Raw genomic sequence first — 21,181 nt, forward strand, 5'->3', positions numbered from 1 at the left:
ACATGAAAATGAAGAGCTGACCACAGTTGTGTGGATACCCAGTAAAAAGCAGGGCTTAGAGTGTGAACAGACCGCTGAAAACCAGCATTGTGTTACTTGGACATTCATAAGTGGTGTAATGAAAGCCTACCTGGAGTGCAGATTCAGATGAATTCCAGATTGGCAGTGAATGAATGGGACATTCTGTACTGGCGATTCCAATGATTTCTGAAGTCTGATATTGTGGAAAAGAAAATGAAAGGCTGACCAGGTTTGAGTGGATAGACAATTGAACAGCACACTGCGAGTGTGAAAAGGCGGCTGAAAACCAGCATTGGATTACTTGGTCATTCACCAGTGCTGTAATGAAAACCTGCCTGGAGCGGAGAGTCAGATGAATTGCAGAATCGCAGTGAATGAATGGAACAGTCTGTAGTGGAGAGCCCAATGATTTCTGAAGGCTGGTTTGTGTGGAGAGGAAAATGAAGAGCTGACCAATATTGAGTGGATAGCCCATTGAACAGCACTTCTGCGAGTTGAACATGCCTCTGAAAACCAGTATTGAGTTACTTGGACATTCACCAGTGGCGTAACGAAAACCTGCCAGGAGTGGAGGTTCAGAGGAATTCCAGATTCGCAGTGAATGAATGGAACATTCTCTAGTGGTGATTCCAATGATTTCTGAAGGCTGGGTTTTGTGGACACGAGAATGTAGAGCTGAACAGGGTGGAGTGGATAGCCAAATGAACAGCACGTCTCTTAGTATGAACAGGCCACTGAAAACCAGCATTGGCTTACTTGGACATTCACAAGTGGTGTAACGATAACCCGCCGGGAGTTGAGAGTCAGATGAATTTAAGATTCGCAGTGAATGAACGGAACATTCTGTGGAGGAGATACCAATTATTTCTGAAGGTTGGGTTATGAGGACAGGAAAACGTAGAGCTGAATAGGGTTGGGTGGATAGCAAATTGAACAGCACGGCTGAGTGTGTTAGCAGGCGGCTTAAAACCAGCATTGTCTTCCTTGGACATTTACCAGTGGTGTCACGAAAACCTTCCAGGAGTGGAGACTCTGATGAATTCCAGATTCGCGTGATTGAATGGAACATTCTGTAGTGGTGATTGCCAACATTTAGGAATCTGGATAGTCTGGACAGGATATTGAAGAGCTGACCGATATTGAGTGGATAGCCAATGAACAGCACGGTTTCGAGTGTGAACAGACCACTAAGAAGCAGCATTGCATTACTTGGACATTCATCAGTGGTGTAACGAAAGCCTTCCTGGAATGCAGATTCAGAGTATTTCCAGATTCACAGTGAATGAATGGAAATTTCTGTAGTAGAGATTCCAATGATTTCTGAACGCTGGGTTGTGTGGACAGGAAAATGAAGAGCTGACTAGGTTTGACTGGATTGCCAATTGAACAGCAAGGCTGTGAGTGTGAACAGCCGCTGAAAACCAGCATTGGATTACCTGGTCATTCACCAGTGTTGTTAGGAAAATCTGCCTGGTGTGGAGAGTCAGAGGAATTCCAGATTCGCAGGGAACGAATGGAACATTCTGAAGTGGAGATAAGAATGATTTCTGAAGGCTCGGTGTGTGGAAGGAAAATCAAGAGCTAACCAGCGTTCACTGGATAGCCAATTGAACAGCACGGCTGCGAGTGTTAACACGCAGCTGAAACCAGCCTTGGGTTGCTTGGACATTCACCAGTGGTGAAACGAAAACCTGCTGGGAGTGGAGAACAAGATGAATTCAAGATTCGCCTGAATGAATGAAACATTCTGTAGTGTAGATTGCAATGGTTTCTGAGGTTTGTATTGTCTGAACTGGAAAAAGAAGAACTCACCAGTGTTGAGTCGCTAGACCGTGAACAGCACGGGTTCGAGTGTGAATAGACCGCTGAAAACCATCATTGCGTTACTTGAACATTCAGCAGTGGTGCAATGAAAACCTGCCGGGAGTGGAGATTCAGATGAATTCCAGATTCGCAGTGAATGAATGGAACATTCTCTAGTGGTGATTCCAATGATTTCTGAAGGCTGGGTTTTGTGGACACGAAAATGTAGAGCTGAACAGGGTGGAATGGATAGCCAAATGAACAGCACGTCTCGTAGTAAGAACAGGCCACTGAAAACCAGCTTTGGCTTAATTGGACATTCACAAGTGGTGTAACGAAAACCTGACGGGAGTTGAGAATTAGATGAATTTCAGATTTGCCGTCAATGAATGGAACATTCTGTGGAGGAGATACCAATTGTTTCTGAAGTTTGGGTTATGTGGACAGGAAAATGGAGCTGAAGAGGGTTGAGTGGATAGCAAATTGAACAGCACGGCTGAGAGTATGAGCAGGCCACTTAAAACCAGCATTGGCTTACTTGGATATTTACCAGTGGTGTCACGAAAACCTGCCGGGAGTGGAGATTCAGATGAATTCCAGATTCGCTGTGAATGAATGGAACATTCTGTAGTGGAGATAACAATGATTTCTCCAGTCTCTGTGGTGTGGACAGGAAAATGTAGAGCTGGCCAGGGTTGAGTGGATAGCCAATTGAACAGCACCACTGCGCTTGTGAAGAAAACACTTAAAACATTGGGTTACTTGGACATTCAACAGTGGTGTAACGAAAACCTGCCGGGAGTGGAGGTTCAGAGGAATTCCAGATTCGCAGTGAATGAATGGAACATTCTCTAGTGGAGATTCCAACGATTTCTGAAGGCTGGGTCGTGTGGAAGGAAAATCAAGAACTAATCAGGATTTAGTGGAAAGCCAATTGTATAGCATGGCTGCGAGTGTGAACATGCAGCTGAAAAGCAGCATTGGGTTACTTGGACATTCATCAGTGGTGTAAGGAAAACCTGCATGGAGTGGAGAGTCAGTTGAATTCCACATTCGCAGTGAATGAATGGAACATTCTGTAGAGGAGATTCCAATGATTTCTGAAGCCTGTGTTGTGTGGACAGGAAAATGAAGAGCTGACCAGGCTTGAATCGATAGCCAAGTAAACAGCAGGGCTGCGAATATGAACAGGCCGCTGAAAACCAGCATTGGGTTACTTGGACATTCAACAGTGGTGTAATGAAAACCTGCGTGGAGTTGAGAGTCAGATGAATTCCAGATTCGCAGTGAATGAATGGAACATTCTGTAGTGGAGATAACAAAGATTTCTGAAGGCTGGTAGTGTGGTGGGACAATGAAGAGCTGAACAGGGTGGAGTGAATTGTCAATTAAACAGCACGGCTGCGAGTATGAACAGGCCTCTGAAAACCAGCATTGGCTTACTTGGACATTCACAAGTGGTGTAATGTTAACCAGGCGGGAGTGGAGAATCAGATAAACTCCAGACTCGCAGTGAATGAATGGAACATTCTGTAGTGGAGATTGCAATGATTTCTGAAATCTGGATTGTGGGGACACGAAAATGAAGAGCTGACCAGTGTTGAGTGGATAGCCTGTAAAAAGCCTCGGCTTCGAATGTGAACAGACCACTGAAAACCAGTATTGCATTACTTCGACTTTCAGCAGTGGTGTAACGAAAGCCTGCGTGGAGTGCAGATTCAGATGAATTCCAGATTCCCAGTGAATGAATGGAACATCCTGTAGTGGAGATTACAATGATTTCTGAAGGCTGGGTTGTGTGCACAGGAAAATGAGGAGCAAAACAGGTTGAGTGGATAGCCAATTGAACAGCACGACTGCGAACATGAACAGGCCTCTGAAAACCAGCATTGTTTTACTTGGACATTCACAAGTGGTGTAAGATAAATCTGCAGGTAGTGGAGAGTCAGTTGAATTCCAGATTCGCAGTGAATGAATGGAACATTCTGTACTGGAGATTGCAATGATTTCTCAAGTCTGGATTGTTTGGACATGAAAATGAAGAGCTGACCACAGTTGTGTGGATACCCAGTAAAAAGCAGGGCTTAGAGTGTGAACAGACCGCTGAAAACCAGCATTGTGTTACTTGGACATTCATAAGTGGTGTAATGAAAGCCTACCTGGAGTGCAGATTCAGATGAATTCCAGATTGGCAGTGAATGAATGGAACATTCTGTACTGGCGATTCCAATGATTTCTGAAGTCTGATATTGTGGAAAAGAAAATGAAAGGCTGACCAGGTTTGAGTGGATAGACAATTGAACAGCACACTGCGAGTGTGAAAAGGCGGCTGAAAACCAGCATTGGATTCATCTGACTCTCAACTCCCGGCGGGTTATCGTTACACCACTTGTGAATGTCCAAGTAAGCCAATGCTGGTTTTCAGTGGCCTGTTCATACTAAGAGACGTGCTGTTCATTTGGCTATCCACTCCACCCTGTTCAGCTCTACATTCTCGTGTCCACAAAACCCAGCCTTCAGAAATCATTGGAATCACCACTAGAGAATGTTCCATTCATTCACTGCGAATCTGGAATTCCTCTGAACCTCCACTCCTGGCAGGTTTTCGTTACGCCACTGGTGAATGTCCAAGTAACTCAATACTGGTTTTCAGAGGCATGTTCAACTCGCAGAAGTGCTGTTCAATGGGCTATCCACTCAATATTGGTCAGCTCTTCATTTTCCTCTCCACACAAACCAGCCTTCAGAAATCATTGGGCTCTCCACTACAGACTGTTCCATTCATTCACTGCGATTCTGCAATTCATCTGACTCTCCGCTCCAGGCAGGTTTTCATTACAGCACTGGTGAATGACCAAGTAATCCAATGCTGGTTTTCAGCCGCCTTTTCACACTCGCAGTGTGCTGTTCAATTGTCTATCCACTCAAACCTGGTCAGCCTTTCATTTTCTTTTCCACAATATCAGACTTCAGAAATCATTGGAATCGCCAGTACAGAATGTCCCATTCATTCACTGCCAATCTGGAATTCATCTGAATCTGCACTCCAGGTAGGCTTTCATTACACCACTTATGAATGTCCAAGTAACACAATGCTGGTTTTCAGCGGTCTGTTCACACTCTAAGCCCTGCTTTTTACTGGGTATCCACACAACTGTGGTCAGCTCTTCATTTTCATGTCCAAACAATCCAGACTTGAGAAATCATTGCAATCTCCAGTACAGAATGTTCCATTCATTCACTGCGAATCTGGAATTCAACTGAATCTCCACTACCTGCAGATTTATCTTACACCACTTGTGAATGTCCAAGTAAAACAATGCTGGTTTTCAGAGGCCTGTTCATGTTCGCAGTCGTGCTGTTCAATTGGCTATCCACTCAACCTGTTTTGCTCCTCATTTTCCTGTGCACACAACCCAGCCTTCAGAAATCATTGTAATCTCCACTACAGGATGTTCCATTCATTCACTGGGAATCTGGAATTCATCTGAATCTGCACTCCACGCAGGCTTTCGTTACACCACTGCTGAAAGTCGAAGTAATGCAATACTGGTTTTCAGTGGTCTGTTCACATTCGAAGCCGAGGCTTTTTACAGGCTACCCACTCAACACTGGTCAGCTCTTCATTTTCGTGTCCCCACAATCCAGATTTCAGAAATCATTGCAATCTCCACTACAGAATGTTCCATTCATTCACTGCGAGTCTGGAGTTTATCTGATTCTCCACTCCCGCCTGGTTAACATTACACCACTTGTGAATGTCCAAGTAAGCCAATGCTGGTTTTCAGAGGCCTGTTCATACTCGCAGCCGTGCTGTTTAATTGACAATTCACTCCACCCTGTTCAGCTCTTCATTGTCCCACCACACTACCAGCCTTCAGAAATCTTTGTTATCTCCACTACAGAATGTTCCATTCATTCACTGCGAATCTGGAATTCATCTGACTCTCAACTCCACGCAGGTTTTCATTACACCACTGTTGAATGTCCAAGTAACCCAATGCTGGTTTTCAGCGGCCTGTTCATATTCGCAGCCCTGCTGTTTACTTGGCTATCGATTCAAGCCTGGTCAGCTCTTCATTTTCCTGTCCACACAACACAGGCTTCAGAAATCATTGGAATCTCCTCTACAGAATGTTCCATTCATTCACTGCGAATGTGGAATTCAACTGACTCTCCACTCCATGCAGGTTTTCCTTACACCACTGATGAATGTCCAAGTAACCCAATGCTGGTTTTCAGCTGCATGTTCACACTCGCAGCCATGCTATACAATTGGCTTTCCACTAAATCCTGATTAGTTCTTGATTTTCCTTCCACACGACCCAGCCTTCAGAAATCGTTGGAATCTCCACTAGAGAATGTTCCATTCATTCACTGCGAATCTGGAATTCCTCTGAACCTCCACTCCCGGCAGGTTTTCGTTACACCACTGTTGAATGTCCAAGTAACCCAATGTTTTAAGTGTTTTCTTCACAAGCGCAGTGGTGCTGTTCAATTGGCTATCCACTCAACCCTGGCCAGCTCTACATTTTCCTGTCCACACCACAGAGACTGGAGAAATCATTGTTATCTCCACTACAGAATGTTCCATTCATTCACAGCGAATCTGGAATTCATCTGAATCTCCACTCCCGGCAGGTTTTCGTGACACCACTGGTAAATATCCAAGTAAGCCAATGCTGGTTTTAAGTGGCCTGCTCATACTCTCAGCCGTGCTGTTCAATTTGCTATCCACTCAACCCTCTTCAGCTCCATTTTCCTGTCCACATAACCCAAACTTCAGAAACAATTGGTATCTCCTCCACAGAATGTTCCATTCATTGACGGCAAATCTGAAATTCATCTAATTCTCAACTCCCGTCAGGTTTTCGTTACACCACTTGTGAATGTCCAATTAAGCCAAAGCTGGTTTTCAGTGGCCTGTTCTTACTACGAGACGTGCTGTTCATTTGGCTATCCATTCCACCCTGTTCAGCTCTACATTTTCGTGTCCACAAAACCCAGCCTTCAGAAATCATTGGAATCACCACTAGAGAATGTTCCATTCATTCACTGCGAATCTGGAATTCATCTGAATCTCCACTCCCGGCAGGTTTTCATTGCACCACTGCTGAATGTTCAAGTAACGCAATGATGGTTTTCAGCGGTCTATTCACACTCGAACCCGTGCTGTTCACGGTCTAGCGACTCAACACTGGTGAGTTCTTCTTTTTCCAGTTCAGACAATACAAACCTCAGAAACCATTGCAATCTACACTACAGAATGTTTCATTCATTCAGGCGAATCTCGAATTCATCTTGTTCTCCACTCCCAGCAGGTTTTCGTTTCACCACTGGTGAATGTCCAAGCAACCCAAGGCTGGTTTCAGCTGCGTGTTAACACTCGCAGCCGTGCTGTTCAATTGGCTATCCAGTGAACGCTGGTTAGCTCTTGATTTTCCTTCCACACACCGAGCCTTCAGAAATCATTCTTATCTCCACTTCAGAATGTTCCATTCGTTCCCTGCGAATCTGGAATTCCTCTGACTCTCCACACCAGGCAGATTTTCCTAACAACACTGGTGAATGACCAGGTAATCCAATGCTGGTTTTCAGCGGCTGTTCACACTCACAGCCTTGCTGTTCAATTGGCAATCCAGTCAAACCTAGTCAGCTCTTCATTTTCCTGTCCACACAACCCAGCGTTCAGAAATCATTGGAATCTCTACTACAGAAATTTCCATTCATTCACTGTGAATCTGGAAATACTCTGAATTTGCATTCCAGGAAGGCTTTCGTTACACCACTGATGAATGTCCAAGTAATGCAATGCTGCTTCTTAGTGGTCTGTTCACACTCGAAACCGTGCTGTTCATTGGCTATCCACTCAATATCGGTCAGCTCTTCAATATCCTGTCCAGACTATCCAGATTCCTAAATGTTGGCAATCACCACTACAGAATGTTCCATTCAATCACGCGAATCTGGAATTCATCAGAGTCTCCACTCCTGGAAGGTTTTCGTGACACCACTGGTAAATGTCCAAGGAAGACAATGCTGGTTTTAAGCCGCCTGCTAACACACTCAGCCGTGCTGTTCAATTTGCTATCCACCCAACCCTATTCAGCTCTACATTTTCCTGTCCTCATAACCCAACCTTCAGAAATAATTGGTATCTCCTCCACAGAATGTTCCGTTCATTCACTGCGAATCTTAAATTCATCTGACTCTCAACTCCCGGCGGGTTATCGTTACACCACTTGTGAATGTCCAAGTAAGCCAATGCTGGTTTTCAGTGGCCTGTTCATACTAAGAGACGTGCTGTTCATTTGGCTATCCACTCCACCCTGTTCAGCTCTACATTTTCGTGTCCACAAAACCCAGCCTTCAGAAATCATTGGAATCACCACTAGAGAATGTTCCATTCATTCACTGCGAATCTGGAATTCCTCTGAACCTCCACTCCTGGCAGGTTTTCGTTACGCCACTGGTGAATGTCCAAGTAACTCAATACTGGTTTTCAGAGGCATGTTCAACTCGCAGAAGTGCTGTTCAATGGGCTATCCACTCAATATTGGTCAGCTCTTCATTTTCCTCTCCACACAAACCAGCCTTCAGAAATCATTGGGCTCTCCACTACAGACTGTTCCATTCATTCACTGCGATTCTGCAATTCATCTGACTCTCCGCTCCAGGCAGGTTTTCATTACAGCACTGGTGAATGACCAAGTAATCCAATGCTGGTTTTCAGCCGCCATTTCACACTCGCAGTGTGCTGTTCAATTGTCTATCCACTCAAACCTGGTCAGCCTTTCATTTTCTTTTCCACAATATCAGACTTCAGAAATCATTGGAATCGCCAGTACAGAATGTCCCATTCATTCACTGCCAATCTGGAATTCATCTGAATCTGCACTCCAGGTAGGCTTTCATTACACCACTTATGAATGTCCAAGTAACACAATGCTGGTTTTCAGCGGTCTGTTCACACTCTAAGCCCTGCTTTTTACTGGGTATCCACACAACTGTGGTCAGCTCTTCATTTTCATGTCCAAACAATCCAGACTTGAGAAATCATTGCAATCTCCAGTACAGAATGTTCCATTCATTCACTGCGAATCTGGAATTCAACTGAATCTCCACTACCTGCAGATTTATCTTACACCACTTGTGAATGTCCAAGTAAAACAATGCTGGTTTTCAGAGGCCTGTTCATGTTCGCAGTCGTGCTGTTCAATTGGCTATCCACTCAACCTGTTTTGCTCCTCATTTTCCTGTGCACACAACCCAGCCTTCAGAAATCATTGTAATCTCCACTACAGGATGTTCCATTCATTCACTGGGAATCTGGAATTCATCTGAATCTGCACTCCACGCAGGCTTTCGTTACACCACTGCTGAAAGTCGAAGTAATGCAATACTGGTTTTCAGTGGTCTGTTCACATTCGAAGCCGAGGCTTTTTACAGGCTATCCACTCAACACTGGTCAGCTCTTCATTTTCGTGTCCCCACAATCCAGATTTCAGAAATCATTGCAATCTCCACTACAGAATGTTCCATTCATTCACTGCGAGTCTGGAGTTTATCTGATTCTCCACTCCCGCCTGGTTAACATTACACCACTTGTGAATGTCCAAGTAAGCCAATGCTGGTTTTCAGAGGCCTGTTCATACTCGCAGCCGTGCTGTTTAATTGACAATTCACTCCACCCTGTTCAGCTCTTCATTGTCCCACCACACTACCAGCCTTCAGAAATCTTTGTTATCTCCACTACAGAATGTTCCATTCATTCACTGCGAATCTGGAATTCATCTGACTCTCAACTCCACGCAGGTTTTCATTACACCACTGTTGAATGTCCAAGTAACCCAATGCTGGTTTTCAGCGGCCTGTTCATATTCGCAGCCCTGCTGTTTACTTGGCTATCGATTCAAGCCTGGTCAGCTCTTCATTTTCCTGTCCACACAACACAGGCTTCAGAAATCATTGGAATCTCCTCTACAGAATGTTCCATTCATTCACTGCGAATGTGGAATTCAACTGACTCTCCACTCCATGCAGGTTTTCCTTACACCACTGATGAATGTCCAAGTAACCCAATGCTGGTTTTCAGCTGCATGTTCACACTCGCAGCCATGCTATACAATTGGCTTTCCACTAAATCCTGATTAGTTCTTGATTTTCCTTCCACACGACCCAGCCTTCAGAAATCGTTGGAATCTCCACTAGAGAATGTTCCATTCATTCACTGCGAATCTGGAATTCCTCTGAACCTCCACTCCCGGCAGGTTTTCGTTACACCACTGTTGAATGTCCAAGTAACCCAATGTTTTAAGTGTTTTCTTCACAAGCGCAGTGGTGCTGTTCAATTGGCTATCCACTCAACCCTGGCCAGCTCTACATTTTCCTGTCCACACCACAGAGACTGGAGAAATCATTGTTATCTCCACTACAGAATGTTCCATTCATTCACAGCGAATCTGGAATTCATCTGAATCTCCACTCCCGGCAGGTTTTCGTGACACCACTGGTAAATATCCAAGTAAGCCAATGCTGGTTTTAAGTGGCCTGCTCATACTCTCAGCCGTGCTGTTCAATTTGCTATCCACTCAACCCTCTTCAGCTCCATTTTCCTGTCCACATAACCCAAACTTCAGAAACAATTGGTATCTCCTCCACAGAATGTTCCATTCACTGACGGCAAATCTGAAATTCATCTAATTCTCAACTCCCGTCAGGTTTTCGTTACACCACTTGTGAATGTCCAATTAAGCCAAAGCTGGTTTTCAGTGGCCTGTTCTTACTACGAGACGTGCTGTTCATTTGGCTATCCATTCCACCCTGTTCAGCTCTACATTTTCGTGTCCACAAAACCCAGCCTTCAGAAATCATTGGAATCACCACTAGAGAATGTTCCATTCATTCACTGCGAATCTGGAATTCATCTGAATCTCCACTCCCGGCAGGTTTTCATTGCACCACTGCTGAATGTTCAAGTAACGCAATGATGGTTTTCAGCGGTCTATTCACACTCGAACCCGTGCTGTTCACGGTCTAGCGACTCAACACTGGTGAGTTCTTCTTTTTCCAGTTCAGACAATACAAACCTCAGAAACCATTGCAATCTACACTACAGAATGTTTCATTCATTCAGGCGAATCTTGAATTCATCTTGTTCTCCACTCCCAGCAGGTTTTCGTTTCACCACTGGTGAATGTCCAAGCAACCCAAGGCTGGTTTCAGTTGCGTGTTAACACTCGCAGCCGTGCTGTTCAATTGGCTATCCAGTGAACGCTGGTTAGCTCTTGATTTTCCTTCCACACACCGAGCCTTCAGAAATCATTCTTATCTCCACTTCAGAATGTTCCATTCGTTCCCTGCGAATCTGGAATTCCTCTGACTCTCCACACCAGGCAGATTTTCCTAACAACACTGGTGAATGACCAGGTAATCCAATGCTGGTTTTCAGCGGCTGTTCACACTCACAGCCTTGCTGTTCAATTGGCAATCCAGTCAAACCTAGTCAGCTCTTCATTTTCCTGTCCACACAACCCAGCGTTCAGAAATCATTGGAATCTCTACTACAGAAATTTCCATTCATTCACTGTGAATCTGGAAATACTCTGAATCTGCATTCCAGGAAGGCTTTCGTTACACCACTGATGAATGTCCAAGTAATGCAATGCTGCTTCTTAGTGGTCTGTTCACACTCGAAACCGTGCTGTTCATTGGCTATCCACTCAATATCGGTCAGCTCTTCAATATCCTGTCCAGACTATCCAGATTCCTAAATGTTGGCAATCACCACTACAGAATGTTCCATTCAATCACGCGAATCTGGAATTCATCAGAGTCTCCACTCCTGGAAGGTTTTCGTGACACCACTGGTAAATGTCCAAGGAAGACAATGCTGGTTTTAAGCCGCCTGCTAACACACTCAGCCGTGCTGTTCAATTTGCTATCCACCCAACCCTATTCAGCTCTACATTTTCCTGTCCTCATAACCCAACCTTCAGAAATAATTGGTATCTCCTCCACAGAATGTTCCGTTCATTCACTGCGAATCTTAAATTCATCTGACTCTCAACTCCCGGCGGGTTATCGTTACACCACTTGTGAATGTCCAAGTAAGCCAATGCTGGTTTTCAGTGGCCTGTTCATACTAAGAGACGTGCTGTTCATTTGGCTATCCACTCCACCCTGTTCAGCTCTACATTCTCGTGTCCACAAAACCCAGCCTTCAGAAATCATTGGAATCACCACTAGAGAATGTTCCATTCATTCACTGCGAATCTGGAATTCCTCTGAACCTCCACTCCTGGCAGGTTTTCGTTACGCCACTGGTGAATGTCCAAGTAACTCAATACTGGTTTTCAGAGGCATTTTCAACTCGCAGAAGTGCTGTTCAATGGGCTATCCACTCAATATTGGTCAGCTCTTCATTTTCCTCTCCACACAAACCAGCCTTCAGAAATCATTGGGCTCTCCACTACAGACTGTTCCATTCATTCACTGCGATTCTGCAATTCATCTGACTCTCCGCTCCAGGCAGTTTTTCATTACAGCACTGGTGAATGACCAAGTAATCCAATGCTGGTTTTCAGCCGCCTTTTCACACTCGCAGTGTGCTGTTCAATTGTCTATCCACTCAAACCTGGTCAGCCTTTCATTTTCTTTTCCACAATATCAGACTTCAGAAATCATTGGAATCGCCAGTACAGAATGTCCCATTCATTCACTGCCAATCTGGAATTCATCTGAATCTGCACTCCAGGTAGGCTTTCATTACACCACTTATGAATGTCCAAGTAACACAATGCTGGTTTTCAGCGGTCTGTTCACACTCTAAGCCCTGCTTTTTACTGGGTATCCACACAACTGTGGTCAGCTCTTCATTTTCATGTCCAAACAATCCAGACTTGAGAAATCATTGCAATCTCCAGTACAGAATGTTCCATTCATTCACTGCGAATCTGGAATTCAACTGAATCTCCACTACCTGCAGATTTATCTTACACCACTTGTGAATGTCCAAGTAAAACAATGCTGGTTTTCAGAGGCCTGTTCATGTTCGCAGTCGTGCTGTTCAATTGGCTATCCACTCAACCTGTTTTGCTCCTCATTTTCCTGTGCACACAACCCAGCCTTCAGAAATCATTGTAATCTCCACTACAGGATGTTCCATTCATTCACTGGGAATCTGGAATTCATCTGAATCTGCACTCCACGCAGGCTTTCGTTACACCACTGCTGAAAGTCGAAGTAATGCAATACTGGTTTTCAGTGGTCTGTTCACATTCGAAGCCGAGGCTTTTTACAGGCTATCCACTCAACACTGGTCAGCTCTTCATTTTCGTGTCCCCACAATCCAGATTTCAGAAATCATTGCAATCTCCACTACAGAATGTTCCATTCATTCACTGCGAGTCTGGAGTTTATCTGATTCTCCACTCCCGCCTGGTTAACATTACACCACTTGTGAATGTCCAAGTAAGCCAATGCTGGTTTTCAGAGGCCTGTTCATACTCGCAGCCGTGCTGTTTAATTGACAATTCACTCCACCCTGTTCAGCTCTTCATTGTCCCACCACACTACCAGCCTTCAGAAATCTTTGTTATCTCCACTACAGAATGTTCCATTCATTCACTGCGAATCTGGAATTCATCTGACTCTCAACTCCACGCAGGTTTTCATTACACCACTGTTGAATGTCCAAGTAACCCAATGCTGGTTTTCAGCGGCCTGTTCATATTCGCAGCCCTGCTGTTTACTTGGCTATCGATTCAAGCCTGGTCAGCTCTTCATTTTCCTGTCCACACAACACAGGCTTCAGAAATCATTGGAATCTCCTCTACAGAATGTTCCATTCATTCACTGCGAATGTGGAATTCAACTGACTCTCCACTCCATGCAGGTTTTCCTTACACCACTGATGAATGTCCAAGTAACCCAATGCTGGTTTTCAGCTGCATGTTCACACTCGCAGCCATGCTATACAATTGGCTTTCCACTAAATCCTGATTAGTTCTTGATTTTCCTTCCACACGACCCAGCCTTCAGAAATCGTTGGAATCTCCACTAGAGAATGTTCCATTCATTCACTGCGAATCTGGAATTCATCTGAACCTCCACTCCCGGCAGGTTTTCGTTACACCACTGTTGAATGTCCAAGTAACCCAATGTTTTAAGTGTTTTCTTCACAAGCGCAGTGGTGCTGTTCAATTGGCTATCCACTCAACCCTGGCCAGCTCTACATTTTCCTGTCCACACCACAGAGACTGGAGAAATCATTGTTATCTCCACTACAGAATGTTCCATTCATTCACAGCGAATCTGGAATTCATCTGAATCTCCACTCCCGGCAGGTTTTCGTGACACCACTGGTAAATATCCAAGTAAGCCAATGCTGGTTTTAAGTGGCCTGCTCATACTCTCAGCCGTGCTGTTCAATTTGCTATCCACTCAACCCTCTTCAGCTCCATTTTCCTGTCCACATAACCCAAACTTCAGAAACAATTGGTATCTCCTCCACAGAATGTTCCATTCATTGACGGCAAATCTGAAATTCATCTAATTCTCAACTCCCGTCAGGTTTTCGTTACACCACTTGTGAATGTCCAATTAAGCCAAAGCTGGTTTTCAGTGGCCTGTTCTTACTACGAGACGTGCTGTTCATTTGGCTATCCATTCCACCCTGTTCAGCTCTACATTTTCGTGTCCACAAAACCCAGCCTTCAGAAATCATTGGAATCACCACTAGAGAATGTTCCATTCATTCACTGCGAATCTGGAATTCATCTGAATCTCCACTCCCGGCAGGTTTTCATTGCACCACTGCTGAATGTTCAAGTAACGCAATGATGGTTTTCAGCGGTCTATTCACACTCGAACCCGTGCTGTTCACGGTCTAGCGACTCAACACTGGTGAGTTCTTCTTTTTCCAGTTCAGACAATACAAACCTCAGAAACCATTGCAATCTACACTACAGAATGTTTCATTCATTCAGGCGAATCTCGAATTCATCTTGTTCTCCACTCCCAGCAGGTTTTCGTTTCACCACTGGTGAATGTCCAAGCAACCCAAGGCTGGTTTCAGCTGCGTGTTAACACTCGCAGCCGTGCTGTTCAATTGGCTATCCAGTGAACGCTGGTTAGCTCTTGATTTTCCTTCCACACACCGAGCCTTCAGAAATCATTCTTATCTCCACTTCAGAATGTTCCATTCGTTCCCTGCGAATCTGGAATTCCTCTGACTCTCCACACCAGGCAGATTTTCCTAACAACACTGGTGAATGACCAGGTAATCCAATGCTGGTTTTCAGCGGCTGTTCACACTCACAGCCTTGCTGTTCAATTGGCAATCCAGTCAAACCTAGTCAGCTCTTCATTTTCCTGTCCACACAACCCAGCGTTCAGAAATCATTGGAATCTCTACTACAGAAATTTCCATTCATTCACTGTGAATCTGGAAATACTCTGAATCTGCATTCCAGGAAGGCTTTCGTTACACCACTGATGAATGTCCAAGTAATGCAATGCTGCTTCTTAGTGGTCTGTTCACACTCGAAACCGTGCTGTTCATTGGCTATCCACTCAATATCGGTCAGCTCTTCAATATCCTGTCCAGACTATCCAGATTCCTAAATGTTGGCAATCACCACTACAGAATGTTCCATTCAATCACGCGAATCTGGAATTCATCAGAGTCTCCACTCCTGGAAGGTTTTCGTGACACCACTGGTAAATGTCCAAGGAAGACAATGCTGGTTTTAAGCCGCCTGCTAACACACTCAGCCGTGCTGTTCAATTTGCTATCCACCCAACCCTATTCAGCTCTACATTTTCCTGTCCTCATAACCCAACCTTCAGAAATAATTGGTATCTCCTCCACAGAATGTTCCGTTCATTCACTGCGAATCTTAAATTCATCTGACTCTCAACTCCCGGCGGGTTATCGTTACACCACTTGTGAATGTCCAAGTAAGCCAATGCTGGTTTTCAGTGGCCTGTTCATACTAAGAGACGTGCTGTTCATTTGGCTATCCACTCCACCCTGTTCAGCTCTACATTCTCGTGTCCACAAAACCCAGCCTTCAGAAATCATTGGAATCACCACTAGAGAATGTTCCATTCATTCACTGCGAATCTGGAATTCATCTGAACCTCCACTCCTGGCAGGTTTTCGTTACGCCACTGGTGAATGTCCAAGTAACTCAATACTGGTTTTCAGAGGCATGTTCAACTCGCAGAAGTGCTGTTCAATGGGCTATCCACTCAATATTGGTCAGCTCTTCATTTTCCTCTCCACACAAACCAGCCTTCAGAAATCATTGGGCTCTCCACTACAGACTGTTCCATTCATTCTGCAATTCATCTGACTCTCCGCTCCAGGCAGGTTTTCATTACAGCACTGGTGAATGACCAAGTAATCCAATGCTGGTTTTCAGCCGCCTTTTCACACTCGCAGTGTGCTGTTCAATTGTCTATCCACTCAAACCTGGTCAGCCTTTCATTTTCTTTTCCACAATATCAGACTTCAGAAATCATTGGAATCGCCAGTACAGAATGTCCCATTCATTCACTGCCAATCTGGAATTCATCTGAATCTGCACTCCAGGTAGGCTTTCATTACACCACTTATGAATGTCCAAGTAACACAATGCTGGTTTTCAGCGGTCTGTTCACACTCTAAGCCCTGCTTTTTACTGGGTATCCACACAACTGTGGTCAGCTCTTCATTTTCATGTCCAAACAATCCAGACTTGAGAAATCATTGCAATCTCCAGTACAGAATGTTCCATTCATTCACTGCGAATCTGGAATTCAACTGAATCTCCACTACCTGCAGATTTATCTTACACCACTTGTGAATGTCCAAGTAAAACAATGCTGGTTTTCAGAGGCCTGTTCATGTTCGCAGTCGTGCTGTTCAATTGGCTATCCACTCAACCTGTTTTGCTCCTCATTTTCCTGTGCACACAACCCAGCCTTCAGAAATCATTGTAATCTCCACTACAGGATGTTCCATTCATTCACTGGGAATCTGGAATTCATCTGAATCTGCACTCCACGCAGGCTTTCGTTACACCACTGCTGAAAGTCGAAGTAATGCAATACTGGTTTTCAGTGGTCTGTTCACATTCGAAGCCGAGGCTTTTTACAGGCTATCCACTCAACACTGGTCAGCTCTTCATTTTCGTGTCCCCACAATCCAGATTTCAGAAATCATTGCAATCTCCACTACAGAATGTTCCATTCATTCACTGCGAGTCTGGAGTTTATCTGATTCTCCACTCCCGCCTGGTTAACATTACACCACTTGTGAATGTCCAAGTAAGCCAATGCTGGTTTTCAGAGGCCTGTTCATACTCGCAGCCGTGCTGTTTAATTGACAATTCACTCCACCCTGTTCAGCTCTTCATTGTCCCACCACACTACCAGCCTTCAGAAATCTTTGTTATCTCCACTACAGAATGTTCCATTCATTCACTGCGAATCTGGAATTCATCTGACTCTCAACTCCACGCAGGTTTTCATTACACCACTGTTGAATGTCCAAGTAACCCAATGCTGGTTTTCAGCGGCCTGTTCATATTCGCAGCCCTGCTGTTTACTTGGCTATCGATTCAAGCCTGGTCAGCTCTTCATTTTCCTGTCCACACAACACAGGCTTCAGAAATCATTGGAATCTCCTCTACAGAATGTTCCATTCATTCACTGCGAATGTGGAATTCAACTGACTCTCCACTCCATGCAGGTTTTCCTTACACCACTGATGAATGTCCAAGTAACCCAATGCTGGTTTTCAGCTGCATGTTCACACTCGCAGCCATGCTATACAATTGGCTTTCCACTAAATCCTGATTAGTTCTTGATTTTCCTTCCACACGACCCAGCCTTCAGAAATCGTTGGAATCTCCACTAGAGAATGTTCCATTCATTCACTGCGAATCTGGAATTCCTCTGAACCTCCACTCCCGGCAGGTTTTCGTTACACCACTGTTGAATGTCCAAGTAACCCAATGTTTTAAGTGTTTTCTTCACAAGCGCAGTGGTGCTGTTCAATTGGCTATCCACTCAACCCTGGCCAGCTCTACATTTTCCTGTCCACACCACAGAGACTGGAGAAATCATTGTTATCTCCACTACAGAATGTTCCATTCATTCACAGCGAATCTGGAATTCATCTGAATCTCCACTCCCGGCAGGTTTTCGTGACACCACTGGTAAATATCCAAGTAAGCCAATGCTGGTTTTAAGTGGCCTGCTCATACTCTCAGCCGTGCTGTTCAATTTGCTATCCACTCAACCCTCTTCAGCTCCATTTTCCTGTCCACATAACCCAAACTTCAGAAACAATTGGTATCTCCTCCACAGAATGTTCCATTCACTGACGGCAAATCTGAAATTCATCTAATTCTCAACTCCCGTCAGGTTTTCGTTACACCACTTGTGAATGTCCAATTAAGCCAAAGCTGGTTTTCAGTGGCCTGTTCTTACTACGAGACGTGCTGTTCATTTGGCTATCCATTCCACCCTGTTCAGCTCTACATTTTCGTGTCCACAAAACCCAGCCTTCAGAAATCATTGGAATCACCACTAGAGAATGTTCCATTCATTCACTGCGAATCTGGAATTCATCTGAATCTCCACTCCCGGCAGGTTTTCATTGCACCACTGCTGAATGTTCAAGTAACGCAATGATGGTTTTCAGCGGTCTATTCACACTCGAACCCGTGCTGTTCACGGTCTAGCGACTCAACACTGGTGAGTTCTTCTTTTTCCAGTTCAGACAATACAAACCTCAGAAACCATTGCAATCTACACTACAGAATGTTTCATTCATTCAGGCGAATCTTGAATTCATCTTGTTCTCCACTCCCAGCAGGTTTTCGTTTCACCACTGGTGAATGTCCAAGCAACCCAAGGCTGGTTTCAGCTGCGTGTTAACACTCGCAGCCGTGCTGTTCAATTGGCTATCCAGTGAACGCTGGTTAGCTCTTGATTTTCCTTCCACACACCGAGCCTTCAGAAATCATTCTTATCTCCACTTCAGAATGTTCCATTCGTTCCCTGCGAATCTGGAATTCCTCTGACTCTCCACACCAGGCAGATTTTCCTAACAACACTGGTGAATGACCAGGTAATCCAATGCTGGTTTTCAGCGGCTGTTCACACTCACAGCCTTGCTGTTCAATTGGCAATCCAGTCAAACCTAGTCAGCTCTTCATTTTCCTGTCCACACAACCCAGCGTTCAGAAATCATTGGAATCTCTACTACAGAAATTTCCATTCATTCACTGTGAATCTGGAAATACTCTGAATCTGCATTCCAGGAAGGCTTTCGTTACACCACTGATGAATGTCCAAGTAATGCAATGCTGCTTCTTAGTGGTCTGTTCACACTCGAAACCGTGCTGTTCATTGGCTATCCACTCAATATCGGTCAGCTCTTCAATATCCTGTCCAGACTATCCAGATTCCTAAATGTTGGCAATCACCACTACAGAATGTTCCATTCAATCACGCGAATCTGGAATTCATCAGAGTCTCCACTCCTGGAAGGTTTTCGTGACACCACTGGTAAATGTCCAAGGAAGACAATGCTGGTTTTAAGCCGCCTGCTAACACACTCAGCCGTGCTGTTCAATTTGCTATCCACCCAACCCTATTCAGCTCTACATTTTCCTGTCCTCATAACCCAACCTTCAGAAATAATTGGTATCTCCTCCACAGAATGTTCCGTTCATTCACTGCGAATCTTAAATTCATCTGACTCTCAACTCCCGGCGGGTTATCGTTACACCACTTGTGAATGTCCAAGTAAGCCAATGCTGGTTTTCAGTGGCCTGTTCATACTAAGAGACGTGCTGTTCATTTGGCTATCCACTCCACCCTGTTCAGCTCTACATTCTCGTGTCCACAAAACCCAGCCTTCAGAAATCATTGGAATCACCACTAGAGAATGTTCCATTCATTCACTGCGAATCTGGAATTCCTCTGAACCTCCACTCCTGGCAGGTTTTCGTTACGCCACTGGTGAATGTCCAAGTAACTCAATACTGGTTTTCAGAGGCATGTTCAACTCGCAGAAGTGCTGTTCAATGGGCTATCCACTCAATATTGGTCAGCTCTTCATTTTCCTCTCCACACAAACCAGCCTTCAGAAATCATTGGGCTCTCCACTACAGACTGTTCCATTCATTCACTGCGATTCTGCAATTCATCTGACTCTCCGCTCCAGGCAGGTTTTCATTACAGCACTGGTGAATGACCAAGTAATCCAATGCTGGTTTTCAGCCGCCTTTTCACACTCGCAGTGTGCTGTTCAATTGTCTATCCACTCAAACCTGGTCAGCCTTTCATTTTCTTTTCCACAATATCAGACTTCAGAAATCATTGGAATCGCCAGTACAGAATGTCCCATTCATTCACTGCCAATCTGGAATTCATCTGAATCTGCACTCCAGGTAGGCTTTCATTACACCACTTATGAATGTCCAAGTAACACAATGCTGGTTTTCAGCGGTCTGTTCACACTCTAAGCCCTGCTTTTTACTGGGTATCCACACAACTGTGGTCAGCTCTTCATTTTCATGTCCAAACAATCCAGACTTGAGAAATCATTGCAATCTCCAGTACAGAATGTTCCATTCATTCACTGCGAATCTGGAATTCAACTGAATCTCCACTACCTGCAGATTTATCTTACACCACTTGTGAATGTCCAAGTAAAACAATGCTGGTTTTCAGAGGCCTGTTCATGTTCGCAGTCGTGCTGTTCAATTGGCTATCCACTCAACCTGTTTTGCTCCTCATTTTCCTGTGCACACAACCCAGCCTTCAGAAATCATTGTAATCTCCACTACAGGATGTTCCATTCATTCACTGGGAATCTGGAATTCATCTGAATCTGCACTCCACGCAGGCTTTCGTTACACCACTGCTGAAAGTCGAAGTAATGCAATACTGGTTTTCAGTGGTCTGTTCACATTCGAAGCCGAGGCTTTTTACAGGCTACCCACTCAACACTGGTCAGCTCTTCATTTTCGTGTCCCCACAATCCAGATTTCAGAAATCATTGCAATCTCCACTACAGAATGTTCCATTCATTCACTGCGAGTCTGGAGTTTATCTGATTCTCCACTCCCGCCTGGTTAACATTACACCACTTGTGAATGTCCAAGTAAGCCAATGCTGGTTTTCAGAGGCCTGTTCATACTCGCAGCCGTGCTGTTTAATTGACAATTCACTCCACCCTGTTCAGCTCTTCATTGTCCCACCACACTACCAGCCTTCAGAAATCTTTGTTATCTCCACTACAGAATGTTCCATTCATTCACTGCGAATCTGGAATTCATCTGACTCTCAACTC

The sequence above is a fragment of the Sorex fumeus genome, unplaced genomic scaffold (assembly GCF_029834395.1).
Source record: "Sorex fumeus unplaced genomic scaffold, SorFum_2.1 ptg000056l, whole genome shotgun sequence".
Classification (NCBI taxonomy): domain Eukaryota; kingdom Metazoa; phylum Chordata; class Mammalia; order Eulipotyphla; family Soricidae; genus Sorex; species Sorex fumeus.